The 13,960-nt window shown below is 34.6% G+C and overlaps 1 pseudogene; it reads left to right on the forward strand.

The window, feature by feature from the left end:
- The first annotated feature begins 5,168 nt into the window (after positions 1-5,168).
- Positions 5,169-8,542, forward strand: LOC108762218 (probable proline--tRNA ligase, mitochondrial; annotated as a pseudogene).
- Positions 8,543-13,960: the final 5,418 nt, after the last annotated feature.

Consider the following 13,960-nt stretch of genomic DNA (forward strand, 5'->3'; position numbering starts at 1 on the left):
TTCTTGGATTATTTACTGTCTCAATTTTTGTAAGCTGATTCCATATTTTTATTAAATGTTGTTTAGCTCGTTCGGTTTCTTGTGATGATAATCCCTGTATTATTTAATACCGAAAAATACCGATATATTACCGGTATTTTTCATATCGTTTTAAATCCCTGGTTGAAACAACGGGTATTGACACTTTCGTTGTTACAATTTTTAAACATACTTTATTGATTTGTTTGAAATATATTATTGGACTACAACTTTCGTCACTTAAGCGCACCATTTACAGCGTTGATTCCTAATTGCCCAATTTACTCTTTATTTAATTATTATTATCATAAGTAATCTTTTGTAATTATATACTAAATAAATTCATTATTAAATTTTTATAAATAACAGATTTATTTAGAATCGTATTAAAATCTTAATATTTAAACTTTTTTGTTACTTTGTTCAACAATAATGTCATGTCCACTATCTGGTACATTTACTTTAATTATTGAACATTAACGCAAACGGTAAAATTATGAACTTTTTAATCGCTTTTCTTATTTAAATCGATATTTCAAAAAGACAGTTTTCATCGTTGCTGAAACAAGGGATGATACAGGGTGAGCTCATCAGGCGAGCGTGTATTCGTGGCGAATACTAATGCGGCGAGTTTCTAGGGGAGGCTCTGCGAATGCCGGTACTGATATCCAAACTATCCTTTTAGCCTTTGTTCAATAGCCGGTATTTATTCGGTATTCGTCTGCCTTAAATAATCGAGGAACAGCTCAATTCGCTACATTTGCTACCAAAGCGTGCGAGTTTAATGAGGAAATAGTTTTTATTAGAAAATACCGTTTTCTAATTGATTGCATAATTTCAAAAACTAAAATTGGCGGGAATGAAAATAACGTTTTATTTTATGAACTAACGTTATCCGCAATCATCTTTGTTAGCGACGCTATCTCATGTCGGATTCTACCTGATTCTACCACGCGATGAAATCGATCCGAGCCCGTATTTCTGTGCGATTTATCATTCTTCGAGAACCCTTCTCCGTTATTCCGAAATAACGGATGCGCGACGATCCGTCTCAGGATTACGTCGTTACTCCGCGACACGTCCGTTTCCATTTGACATTGATGTATGCGCCTAGCTAATCTGAAAAAGCATACCGTCCGTCGTGCTGCGAGCCTGATGGTTTACGACTGGACCGTCCGGAGTACTTTTGTCAAGTGCAATACACATATGTAACAGGATCATCCATCGCGTCATCATCAGGCCGAAGTTTATAAAGCAAATATGTCTTCGATATATTCTATTGATCGCCAGTAGTGAACATATGATGATTAAGAAGATAAAAATAGATAATATTAATTCCATACATCAGTGTCAATACGCCAAATGCATTTCTCTCAATGAAATTATAATCTTGAAGATATAAGGTCAACAATTTTAATAATATTAATTATATTAGAAACAGAACCGTTTATATGAATTAATCAACATAGAGCGCCTATTACGGTCAAAGTTGCAAAGGAATAATACATCTATGTACCGACCAAGGATTCACAATCCGCGGAGCCGGGTTCGATCCTGCTGCTCGCGTCTCATGTATGTTGTCCTTTTTCGTGTTTCAAAAAAGGTTTAAAAACCTAATATTTCGAATGTATATATAATGAATATGTGTACATTGTGCAAATATTTGCACATAGCGGATAAAACCGCATAGCTGACAAAACCGCAAACCATGACTGCGCTGAGGTGAAATCAAATTCGGAGCCCCAAATTTCGAGTCAATCTACCTAGGCGCGACGCCAACCTGCTCCCCATAACTTGTACTACCAAATAGTACTAATGGTAGTACAGCAAAAATTCAGTGAAATTCAGAAAAAAAATTTTTTGATAATTTGTTTAATTTTGTGTTACATATTATATATTTTTTCTATAGATGTTCGTTATTGCAACTTAATTTTATTTTCAATGGGACTACTTATATTTGACTTCGAACGACACGAATATTCTTACAAAATTAAGATATTGTGATAATTACTTACTCTTTTCTTTTGAGTTTGACCTTTTTGAAATAGTTATTCAATACATTGTATTATTTACTCATTATGAAATGTTACAATTAATTAATTAATTTTTCATGTATTTATATTATGTCAGCGACTTTATGTTATGTTGTTTTTATATTTATTATGTAATTTGAGGTTTTTTATTATTACCGGATGTTTAAGTTAAAATTTTGTTTTTTGCATTGAAAATGACCCGATCGGAGTCGAAACGTATGTATTTAATGTTATTATTCTAATTATAATTATTTGTTAAAATATTGGTTCTATGCTCTTTTAATATTCATTTATTTTATACATATTAAACCTTATTATTATATTATCAGAAAAAAAAATTATTATATGTCAGACTCCCGATCTTAACAAATTTTATGCTCCCCTTTCTCAATATCTCAATATCGATATAAAAGAAAGAATATATGATAAAATTTGGGATAATCCATATTCGAGATAGCATCTCATATCTCATACCTTGTATCTTCTTACGAATGATCGATGGTTCCTATTTAAATATCTACGTTACACGGAATTACTTTTTTTCTCCTGCATGTGGAAGAATATCTCACAATTATCGGTACAGTATATTCCTCCCGCTATTTTCCTTTCTCGACTTTACGATCTTTTTGGTTTCCTCGATGTTTACCGCAATTGACGTTTACATAGGCTGAATTCGCTCGCGGGGGTGGTGACAGGTGCGGATAGTTACGGACGCGGGATAGAGAGAGAGCGTGGCGTAGCGGCAGCGTGGTCGCGCGAGAACCACGTGCTCCGCAGTCGAACACTCGCGAACGACACCGAATGCGGCCGAGCTCGAGATTTCGTGCGCGGACCCACCGTCAGAATGCCTTGCGTCCAGTCGCGGGCGCGTGCCACGTACCGTCGTGTCGCGTATCCCGGCGGCGCATCTCGCTCCTTGCCGCGCCGCAACTTGACACCGGCCGCGGCGGTCCGCGAGTTCATTCAAAACCTGTTATCTCGAAGTCTTACGGCGATTAGTGGTTCAACGATCGTGCAAGCTCATCAAATCGATCGCGTCTTTTGAAAGTGTAACGTCCGACTTTCCCATAAACGTGAATCATGTGAAGTTTGCGTGCGTCGATGAAAGTTGGCGACGGAAGTTGATGATTCGGTGGAAGTACATGAAGTGAAAGGTAATTTAGTTATTTCAAAATCTGTTGGCTAACCCTTTCAATACCGTGCGCGTTAATGATGAATATTCGAAATGTTTTCTTTTTCATTAGCAACTTATTTAACAATATAACAAACAAATAATATAGTAGGCTAATGAGAGTCAGCGACGAAAAACGGCGCAAATGTTGCATGATGTTTCTCAGTAATTCGTATTTTTCCTTCTCATGATGTGTCCCAAGTATCGCAACTTTCTCTTTTTTATTTATTAGTTCACATTTTTTTTTTAGTCAGAATATAAAACAAAGGATTAAGCGGTAATATACAAGCTTTAAAAGATGACTAATTTTATTAATGTAAAGTTATTTCAATATAATATTTAATATTCGAAATATAAAACTTTAATGTGCCGGCAATAAAATTTATTTATATTCTGAGACTAAATGACACATTTATACTGTGTTTTTTAAAAATTTCTGTTTCTAATGACTAATTCTTAGTCTCATAGCCCTTTTTCTTTCATTTTTTTTTAATTTATTGAGCCTTATTACTACTATATTTCACATTTTTTTGTTTAGTCGTCGAAGTACCTCTATGTAATGGCGAATTCGATTGGAAGAACTAGTGCGCACTGGTGCATATTAAAGCTGTTGCACAATGATTTAATTTGAGTATAAAAAGTGAAATGCAAATATTTTGAATTGTAAAATACATATTTTACTTATAATAGTACAATAAAATGTATTGAGTATTTCAGGATTTAATCGATTTCTATGTTTATGTATAAACATATCTTTACGTGATTTTGTGTACGACGGCTTTAATGTGCACCAGTGTGCACTGAGTGCGCCCAATCGAATTCGCTATTAGTTATACGATCAACTCACGATATTTTAAGGATACGCCGGTAGCACCACATCTCAAATACTTCGATTCTTCTGACGTTTATTTGCTTTAATGTCCAAGCCTCAATCCCGTATAAAAAGAAAAAACGTAACACTGAAGCATTCTTGTAAGTTTATATTAATGTTTCGATCACAGAAGAACTTTCTCATTTTATTAAAAATTGATCTCTAGCAATCTCTATGCGGCATCCGATTTCGTTGGTTTGGTCAGTATTACTTGTAATCCACGCTCCGAGAGAGAGAGAGAGAGAGAGAGAGAGAGAGAGAGAGAGAGAGAGAGAGAGAGAGAGAGAGAGAGAGAGGCATCTGATTTCGTTGGTTTGGTCAGTATTACTTGTAATCCACGCTCCAAGAGAGAGAGAGAGAGAGAGAGAGAGAGAGAGAGAGAGAGAGAGAGAGAGAGAGAGAGAGAGAGAGAGAAGTATTTATAGTGGGTTACACGCTTAATTACGGTATTGTCAATTATAAGGTTAGCTCTGATGTTTTGTGCTTTTGTTATTACCATAAATTTAGTCTTCAGATTTATTTTCAAGCCTTAATTGTTACACCAGCAATTGAGACGCTGCATGAGATGCTATAGACTTTTGGTGAATAGAAGTGTAGCGTTAAAGCAAATTTTTTTATTTCATTATTATATCTACATTCCTTTCTTGATTTTTTGCGGTTCTGGCATTCGTTTTTGAATAAATCTCCAACCATTCCATTAAAGTTTTTAAGAATTGATTCACAACCATCATTTTGAAGTAGATTCTTCCGTCTATTGATTATATATGTATACATATTATTATATGTATACACACTATAATTTAAGAATATATCACTTGTACCACGTGTAGTCATAAAATCCTTTTCGTGAAAGTGGGCAGAGCAAATAACATCAAATTTGCCTGGTTTAAAATTTAGATCTCCAATTTTGTATCCATTTCTTCAAATGATCTTCTGTTTTCAGTAGTGCGATGTTCAATTACACTCCTTTGCGTTCGCTTTTTTGGGGATAACTATAAAGGTGGATAGGAGCTATTCTTTAGGTATTATTCCCGTTCTATATATAATATTGAATAGTGCTAAAAGGAGATGATCAATGGATTCGTCGTCTAGTTTAAACAATTCTACGGGTATTTCATCAGATCCGCAGGATCTTCCACTTCTTTTGGCTTGTTTAATTGCATATTCTATTTCTTCTTTGATTCTATCTGGCCCTCTGTATATTCGTATTGTGATCTTCTCCTCTGTCTTTGTCATCAAAGAGATTTTTTAATATATTCTGTCCACGTGTTAAGTGCGTGACCTCAAAGGTCGCGCAAGGTATCTTATAAAGAATGATGTGGAAAGGTTTCGATTTTTTACTTGATATAGTTCCAGAGATATAAGCAGATGAGTTTATTAAATAAGTTTATTAAATAATTTATTAAATAATTTTTTTTTTTTTCAGGATGAGTAACTACAGTTTTATAGCCTCTCCATAATTCATAACTCCACACACTCTTAAACTAAGAAACACAATGGACGGATAGATGAGCAAAGCGAGAACGTGTTAAACAGTCGGAAATCTAAATCGGAAATCCAAGATCGAAAAGTTGTATTCGAAAAATAAATTTCATCATTATCCAAAGTAAGAGGTTTAGTTATGCTATTTCGCTGTGCTCTTCAATCAGCGGTGGCATGCAACAAATTTATTGATTTAGTTGTTAGAGCTTACATTACAGTATATAATTCAAGCACATGAATTATTCAAAGACAATTCGCGCGATGTATGCCGCATGGATATTGAAAGGGTTACGAAATCCATTATTTGCACTGTGGTAGAGAGATTCGCTTAGATCGTTCGTCCAGGAAGGAGGGAAAGCGAAATAACTCGGAGAGAAAATCCATCAGGAGCGCGGTAGTCTTTCGAGAAGCGCCAATTAGCAGTTGCGTTTTTGCTACTCCCTTTGGATGTAACCAGAGTGCATCTGCTCGAAGAAACCTCACGATTACGCCCTTTTGAGCGCATCGCGAGTTTTAATTAGGCTTGCATTTCTACTTTCTCACCGCAGCGAGATACAGTAACGCACTTTCGCCATTAAGACGAAGATTCTCAGGAATCAAGAAATTTTTACTCATCGATTAATTTATTCGTTGGGAAACAATAGCTAGGCTTTAATTACATACGCGAACACATAGTTAATATAACACAATTTTGGAGTACTCGAGCGATTTATTACGAAGTCCCAGTTATTGCTGATTTGCTGCAAAATCCAGGAATCGATTAAAGAAAAAAATGAAAAAGCAATCATTTTATGTGCACATTTTTTTTATTATTAAATTATATATTAAAAAAAAAATAATCAATACGAGAATTCTTGATGTCAAATAACAGAAAGATAAGAGTCAGTTATAAAATTCACAAAAATAAAAAAAACTCAGATATAAAATACACTATAATTAAATTTAAATTTAAACGATCATTACATTTTTCGGCTACTAGTTTAAGCCATCTACAGATGATATAAGAACGCAGAAATATTATAAATCGAATAACCGCAATAATAGAAAAATTAAGAATTATACTTTGTATGAGATCAGATGAGCACATATATATTTTTTAACAAAATAAAGACAAAAATACATAAGAGAAGTAGGAGTCAGCTTATACACGGTAGGAGTTGCTTCATACGCATGATAGTTCTTGCTAACGTTCTCTCTATCATACTATGTACTTTTGTTTCCAAGAAAATATCTCCAATAAGTACTAATTCAAGGTAGCGATAAAAATAATCGCGTGGGTAGAAAAAGAGTTCAATGCATGCCAAGAAACGTTGAGATCCAGATTAACAGCCGTTGCGGTTCTGTCGAATTACTGATAAGAACTTTTACCGGAGAAAACCCGCCGTTTTACCGGTAGCCGCCTCGAATTTCGACTATTTGTCCCTGAAAGACAAGATCCTAATGGGAAAGTAATCCCTTTCGGGTAAACGGTGGAAAGAGATAAAAGTACCCGGTCCAAAGAGAAGATTCGAGAAGATCTCTGAATCGCATGTCCGTGGCGAGTCTGGATGAGGCTCCTCCAGATGAGGTCGCTGATAAGGATCCCTCCTTTTGAGAGCTGGACTGGAATTTGTCTTCCATGGACACAGCCAAGCGACATGTTCTCGAATCCCCGTAAACCGCGGTCTATCGTGAAAGCCGTTGTAGCAGTAGTAGCAAAACATCCGTTGCTATACGAGGAGAATGTCAGAGCTAATCGTAGATCGACAAACTTTGACATTGTCCAATTCTCTGTTGAATTCGGATATTGAGATTTAGTTGGAAAAAGAGAGAGAACCATCGTCTGTAATATAATTATATTGTAATTAATTTACGTTGTCGATCGTATTCGGAGAGTTCAGCGTTCTCTAGAGTCGTAGATTTACTAAAGTTGTATTTGTGATATAGTAATACAGAAAAATAATTTATGCTAGGTGTAAGCATAAAAGAATTGTCATTAAACAATTGAGGAAGAAATCGCAAGTCAGGAATTCTTAAGGTCCAGACTATCGAACCGAAACGCAAGCCGAACCGAGCCGCGAGCCTCCGAGCCGAGTCTCGAGCTGATGAGCTCCGCACCGAAATTATCAAGTTGAACTTCGATCCGAAATCAAGTCGAGCTTTGACCAAATTTGATATCGTCAGCAGGACAAACTGTCCAAATTTCCAATAAATTATTACCTTTGAAGTTATATCAAATTTCTAGCAAATGGCGAGATGAAATGAAACCACGGCTTGGTTTCCTACGTAGCCGAGAATTTGCATGAAGGACTTGTATACGTTTGATACTAGCTTGGACAACGCACGACATACGTATGATTTAGTCTGCGAGTCTTATAATAATATTTTTAGGCGGATTGGTATAAAATATACAAAAAGTAATTAACATTTCTAATTGTATATTAGAATCTACGTGTTTTATAGACATACAGTTACCAACTTTGGAACGCCTTATAGAATTATTTAATGATGATTATTAAAAGGCATAGGTGGTGTGGGAACAATTGGAGGTCTGATGTCACATGAATATCATTATGTATCTGATATTGGTGAAGATACGATACTTCAGTGTCCATCGTGCCATTTCTCTATTAATCAAAGTATTTTTTAAGACGACGAGTTGTCCAGAATTTCTGTAAAAAATTATATTTTATTTTACAACTAATTGATATAAATTAAAGGTATAAGCATGCGAACGTTATAAAAAATATATTACATTGCATAAACGATAATTGCAGGTAGGGCATACATTTTTATTAGACACAAAGTATTCACAAGCCATTAGAAGCGATGTTTGTAGAGCAGAATAAACCGACACCTATGGTAATGGGCTGTTTCGGTCTAAGATTAAATCGTATCATTACATTAGTTGTCGAAATCTTGTCAATAAATGATGAGATGAGGTGGCCTGTAAAGTTAGCACCATATACACAGCTTATTATAATTTGAGGTCTAGCAGCGCCAAGCTTTTTTACATAACAAATTTTGTTATTTTAATAAAATAATAAAATTGCTCTTCAAGCTCCTTTCAACAGTAACAGCGAATATTTTAATTATAAAAAACAATTTAGTATTGTATATATACTTTTAGTAGTTACCGCGAGATGAGATAATGAGTGCTTTAACTTTTAGGCTATCTCGTTCACTGAAAATTAGTAGCGGATTATCCCGATAGACCACCGGTCGCGAACCCGACCGATGCGAACTTTCCCGGTGGTGCGAGAGGCCAGTCGCGGTTGACGACTTTGTAACCTGGAGATTCGTCAATGTCAGACCCCATTAGTTGCAGCCCTTCGTCTGCTGTCGAGTCGCTAATTCCCTCAACGGAGAATACACTTTGCCAAGCGAAATACGCAACGCCGCGTGTCACTTCAGATCACCTTTCGGCTTTATTAGGATCCTTGATGCTGGATCTAGAGATGCTCTTAACTTGGCAAGACTGGAAGTAAACTTAGAGTGCTGCAAAAATATAGTATAAAATTCAATGTATAATTTTTAATAGATTACTATAGAATTTCGTGGAAGAAATAAAAATGTTCATAAATACGAGAGAAAATTGAAAATCTTTTTCTCTCTTTATATATATATTTTTAGATATATTTTTATCTGAAATACATTTAGAAAATAAAAAATTAGAACAATTAAAATACGGAAAATTATACCTATTCTATTGATTTTTTAATATTTTAGATCTAAATAAGTTTCACTAAGAAGATTAGGAAATATATATATATATATATATATATATATAAAGTTGCTTCTAAATATAATCTAAATCCTTGTTTACGTTCCATATAAAATTAATATGTTCAATGTAAGATCTGCTGAAAGCGCACGCGCGTCAATCGTCTTGTCTTTACTCGCATAGAATATCGATGCAAACTTAAACCGAAAATAGTCAGTTATTTAATAAACTGGCAGCTCCTGATTCTCTATCCAAACATATTTTCAGAAAAAATAGCTTTGAGTTTGTTTGTCGTTTTCAGAAATGAACTTGTACTGTTAGATATTAAAGGAACCAATAGTAACCTAATCCCTTGGATTAAACATTTGTTATTTTTAATTTTCATGTATGCCCAAATAAATCAATCCATTTATGTGATTATATAGAAGCAATGGCGATCCATAGATGTAATAAAAAATAACTCAAATTGGGTATAATTTGACATTATGAATTTGTTTTTGACATGAATTTAACAATGTGTGTAATATTGTTATATATCATTAGTTATTATTATAGAAAAAGAAATTACGCAAGACAATGACACATATTGCTCATATATCTCAAAAGTTACACAATTCAAAAAAGTTTTTAAGGAAAGGAGAGAAACTATTTTTTCAATTTGACAGAGAATTATTAATCAAATAATATAGATAAAAAATATATCCTTAATATAATCAAATGTCATTTTCTCTCATTTTATAAAAAAACCATCCTTTTTGAGTTGATGATTTTTTAAAAGTAAAGTTAGTTTATATAGTTGATAATGTTTATACTCATTTATTTTTATAACTAAAAAAAATCACACTTTTTAATTGTGTCACTTTTGAAGTAAAAAAGTAATACTTTGGCTATGTTTCACGCGTAATATAAAATTTTCATAAGTATGAAATTGATGGTGGAAGTTTCTCCGAAAAGTACTAATATACGGTGGTACTATATATAGTGCGTATCTGTTTCGAAGGGGTCAATAAACACTGTACAGCCCCACGCTCTCGAACTTTGACTCACGGTTTATGTCTTGGCGTGACGTATGCTTGCAATCATCGCTCGCGCACGTGAGAGATAAAGGATTATTTAACGTCACCGGACATGAGAAGGTTTAACTTAGATTTTAACTCATGTCAGTGTGTAATATCACAGCTTACAATTAGAAAATATTGTGCAGATTTCGTTATCAAACGAGCGTCGTGCCACGAAACTGTATGTCACTATTTCGATCCATTTACACGCAACGAAGTCTTTTACCATCTAAAACAGTTGCGATTTCATGGAATTTATATGACCAGATGTACGTATTTGTCACTCAAATAAGTTACAGACGATTTCCGTTTGCACATGTTTATTGTCGACTTAATTTATGCGAGGGAGTAGATTTGTAATAAGAGACACACGTTATATATAGTATATTTTTTTTCAATACGAGAAATGAAAATTTTTGTTTCCTTATTACAATATTACTTAAGTACTAAACCCGTCACCAGATATTACAAATGAACTTATAAACTACATTACTATATACTATATTTAATTAGATTCGAAAGGCTGTATCGCCGGTTTGACTCATGGTTTCAATTTGTCGGAGGATAATATTGTATCTTAAAGCCTCGAGGAAACATTGAAACCAGGGATGTTCTTGACATCATATCGTTGTTGTTCAAGATTCGCATAACGAACGGGCCTTCGTACTTAGACATTAACTTGTTGTTGATACTTTCTCTTTTGTAATTATCTGACAAGAACATACTCACCTTCACTGTATAGTGTTGAATTCTTATATCGCTCGTTATAGAACCTTCTATTATATTCCCCGAGTTTTTCGTTAGCTTTTTCGTTCAAAAGGGAATGTTTTATCCACGATTGGGATAGGAACATTTTAGTCCCTTATTTCTAAACTTTTTGAAAGTTTATTTGCAAAATATCAAACCTACATAAATTATTTCTTTTATTTGCCCACTTTCGTCTAATTTGACTATCTACTTGTAAACAGAATAAAACAGTGTAGAATATGTATATAAAATAGTAATATTTATTATTAATATTTATTAGTAATATTTGTTCATTCTATTAAAGTATACCTATAAAAATAAAAATTCAAAATTAATGAACATTCAAATTTATGCAAAAGTCCTAATCATAAATTTTGATAAAAATTTGATGTCCAAAAAAGTGTTATAAATGCTCTGTTGATAAACTTAAAGAATTGTATTTTTATTGTGCATAATGTAATTCTTGTAATTAATATAAGAAACAAATGGAAATGCGAGATGTAAAGACACGAAATTTTTATTCAGCAGTCATAGGCTAATTGCTAATAATTTGCATAGTAATTAATCCAGAAAATTTGTTGCGAAGTAAAATGTATAAGGCTTGACTTATACGAGTTTACTTCTCAATAATCAAATTCATCTTGTCGTATATCATTAATACTAATCACCTTCGTAATTTATTAGATCATCAAACGTTAGTCAACCTAACGAGACGTTGAATTATTTTTACGTCTGGCATAAAGTCATTTCGAAATGGCTTTAAGATTAAATCTACTTTAAGATTAAATCGATATCGAGCCGAGATACTTCTGGTAGCTGCATGTAGTTCACGACCGCAACGCCGAGGATTAATATGCAAGCGTAATAACGAGCTTGCTCGTTGTGAAATGACTCATAGGCACAGAATATGCCATGGTTCAATTAAAGCCCCACATAGTCACAGTCATAAAAACGTGAATAGAAGGAATCATCCGTTTCTCGGTGCGAGTCGAGACAGCGTCACAGACGATGAAAGGAAAGTCTTGATAGGTGATGGCGAGACTGTCGCGAAAATATTACACCCCGACAACGCGACGCGTCGTCTGTCGGCTTTTACTGCGTACAGATCTATCGCACACATGCGAAGATTCCTTTCCGAAACGGCACGGATTTGTGACGCGTATCGTTGAACGGAAACCTTAAAAATATCCGACGTCGGAACAAACGGGACGGCGCGGCAGCACACGACGCCGTCTGAAAATAGAAGCGCGCAGTATACGAGTGCGACAGGGTCTCCTTCCGGTGCCCGCTCACCGGGATGCAGAACACCCCAGCTCGCTTTTGCGAGTGAGAAGTCGTAAGCGAAACTCTCGTGTTCACCTGGAATACAATTTTTTTTCATTCTTTTATCGCGTGCGCAATATAGTATTCTTTTTAAATCTTAAAAACACACTTTTCAAATAAAGAAAAACTTATAATTGCAAAATCGTCATATTTACATTAGATTCATCATAAATATGAATAATTTGAAAAATTATTTAATGATAATTTCATTGGATACTAAGATGCAGTTAGTATTTCTTTACAATGTTTTTATAATGACGCTTTTGATTTTTTAACATACTATGCATTCGAAGTTGCCTTATTTCACTGCTTTTGTAATTTTATATTTGTTTATTTGGATTCTTTTTTTTCTCTTGACTAATATAAATATTATTTAATTTATTGATACTTTAAAATTATGACAGAAAATAAATATCTTTTCTTTAATATATATGTACAATATTTAGAAATATTTTTTATATTTCTTATCCAGGAGTAAATCACGTTAGAGAAAAGAAATTACATATTACAGGGGATTAACTCGATAGAGCCTTAGGCGACTGCCGGTTTTAATCCCCATTTGACAATGTTTGAGTTTAGCAAACGGTTAAATTTGTGGGTGCACAAATCCGTGACGAGTTTGATCGTCAGCACGCGACATCAGGAGATATCCTATTTCGTATGTCGTTGAGGACGCGAGGGCTGTTGCAAATAACAAAATTATAAGATTGGGCGAGAGCGTCCCCTCTCGCATGTTTTCGTCTCGAATAAGATTCTCTCGCTGTCACCGGGCGAGAGTTTCTCTTGATTCGCCAATTTTTCTCGACGACGCTGGGCCTGGCATTGCGCGAGAACAAATATTTGACGTGATTTTTCTTCCAGCCCTCTGCCCTTTCGTTCGACCCCTCGTCAAAGATCTTCTCGGACCTTCCCTTGGCCCAGCGAATTTCCTCTTCTCGTTATCTCATTTTCTACGAATCCGGTCCCCGTCTTGTCTCCACAATTCTAGCGGAATTTCCTCGTTGTCATTACTTATTACCTTCCTTTCATACCATTTTCTGATCGACTTTTTATAGTTGCAATCTCTTTTTTTGCATTGAGAAAAATTTCTCGTTGAAAATGGACAAACCAGCATATTCGGACCATATCAACCAAAATTCTGATTATTATAATTGGACATCTGGTTATCTCGACTAATCAAGAGACACGCGTGTCTTTACGCGAGTCAACGAGTTGCGGGCATCCGATCATCCGAAATTCTCGATTTTTTTATAAAAGCTAGACTAATCGAGTTCTGAATATGAGCTCCATCAACACTTTGGGTCCGAATTATATAATAAACGTTTATTTTACCTCTACGTGTCCCACGAACGGAGATATCGTGATGCGAAATCCGAAATGTCAAAATTTTATGTAAGATACGTCGCCTCAAAAAGTCATCTCCTTTTCATATTTTCGACGGTAGATGGCACTCGTTTATTGCTGTCATTTACCGGCTTATTTATCTATAGTTTCATTAGCACTGTATTATGTGTCGACATTTCACTGTATAGTTACTTTAATACTTTAATAAGT

This window comes from Trachymyrmex cornetzi, unplaced genomic scaffold (genome assembly GCF_001594075.2).
Source record: "Trachymyrmex cornetzi isolate Tcor2-1 unplaced genomic scaffold, Tcor1.1 scaffold282, whole genome shotgun sequence".
Classification (NCBI taxonomy): domain Eukaryota; kingdom Metazoa; phylum Arthropoda; class Insecta; order Hymenoptera; family Formicidae; genus Trachymyrmex; species Trachymyrmex cornetzi.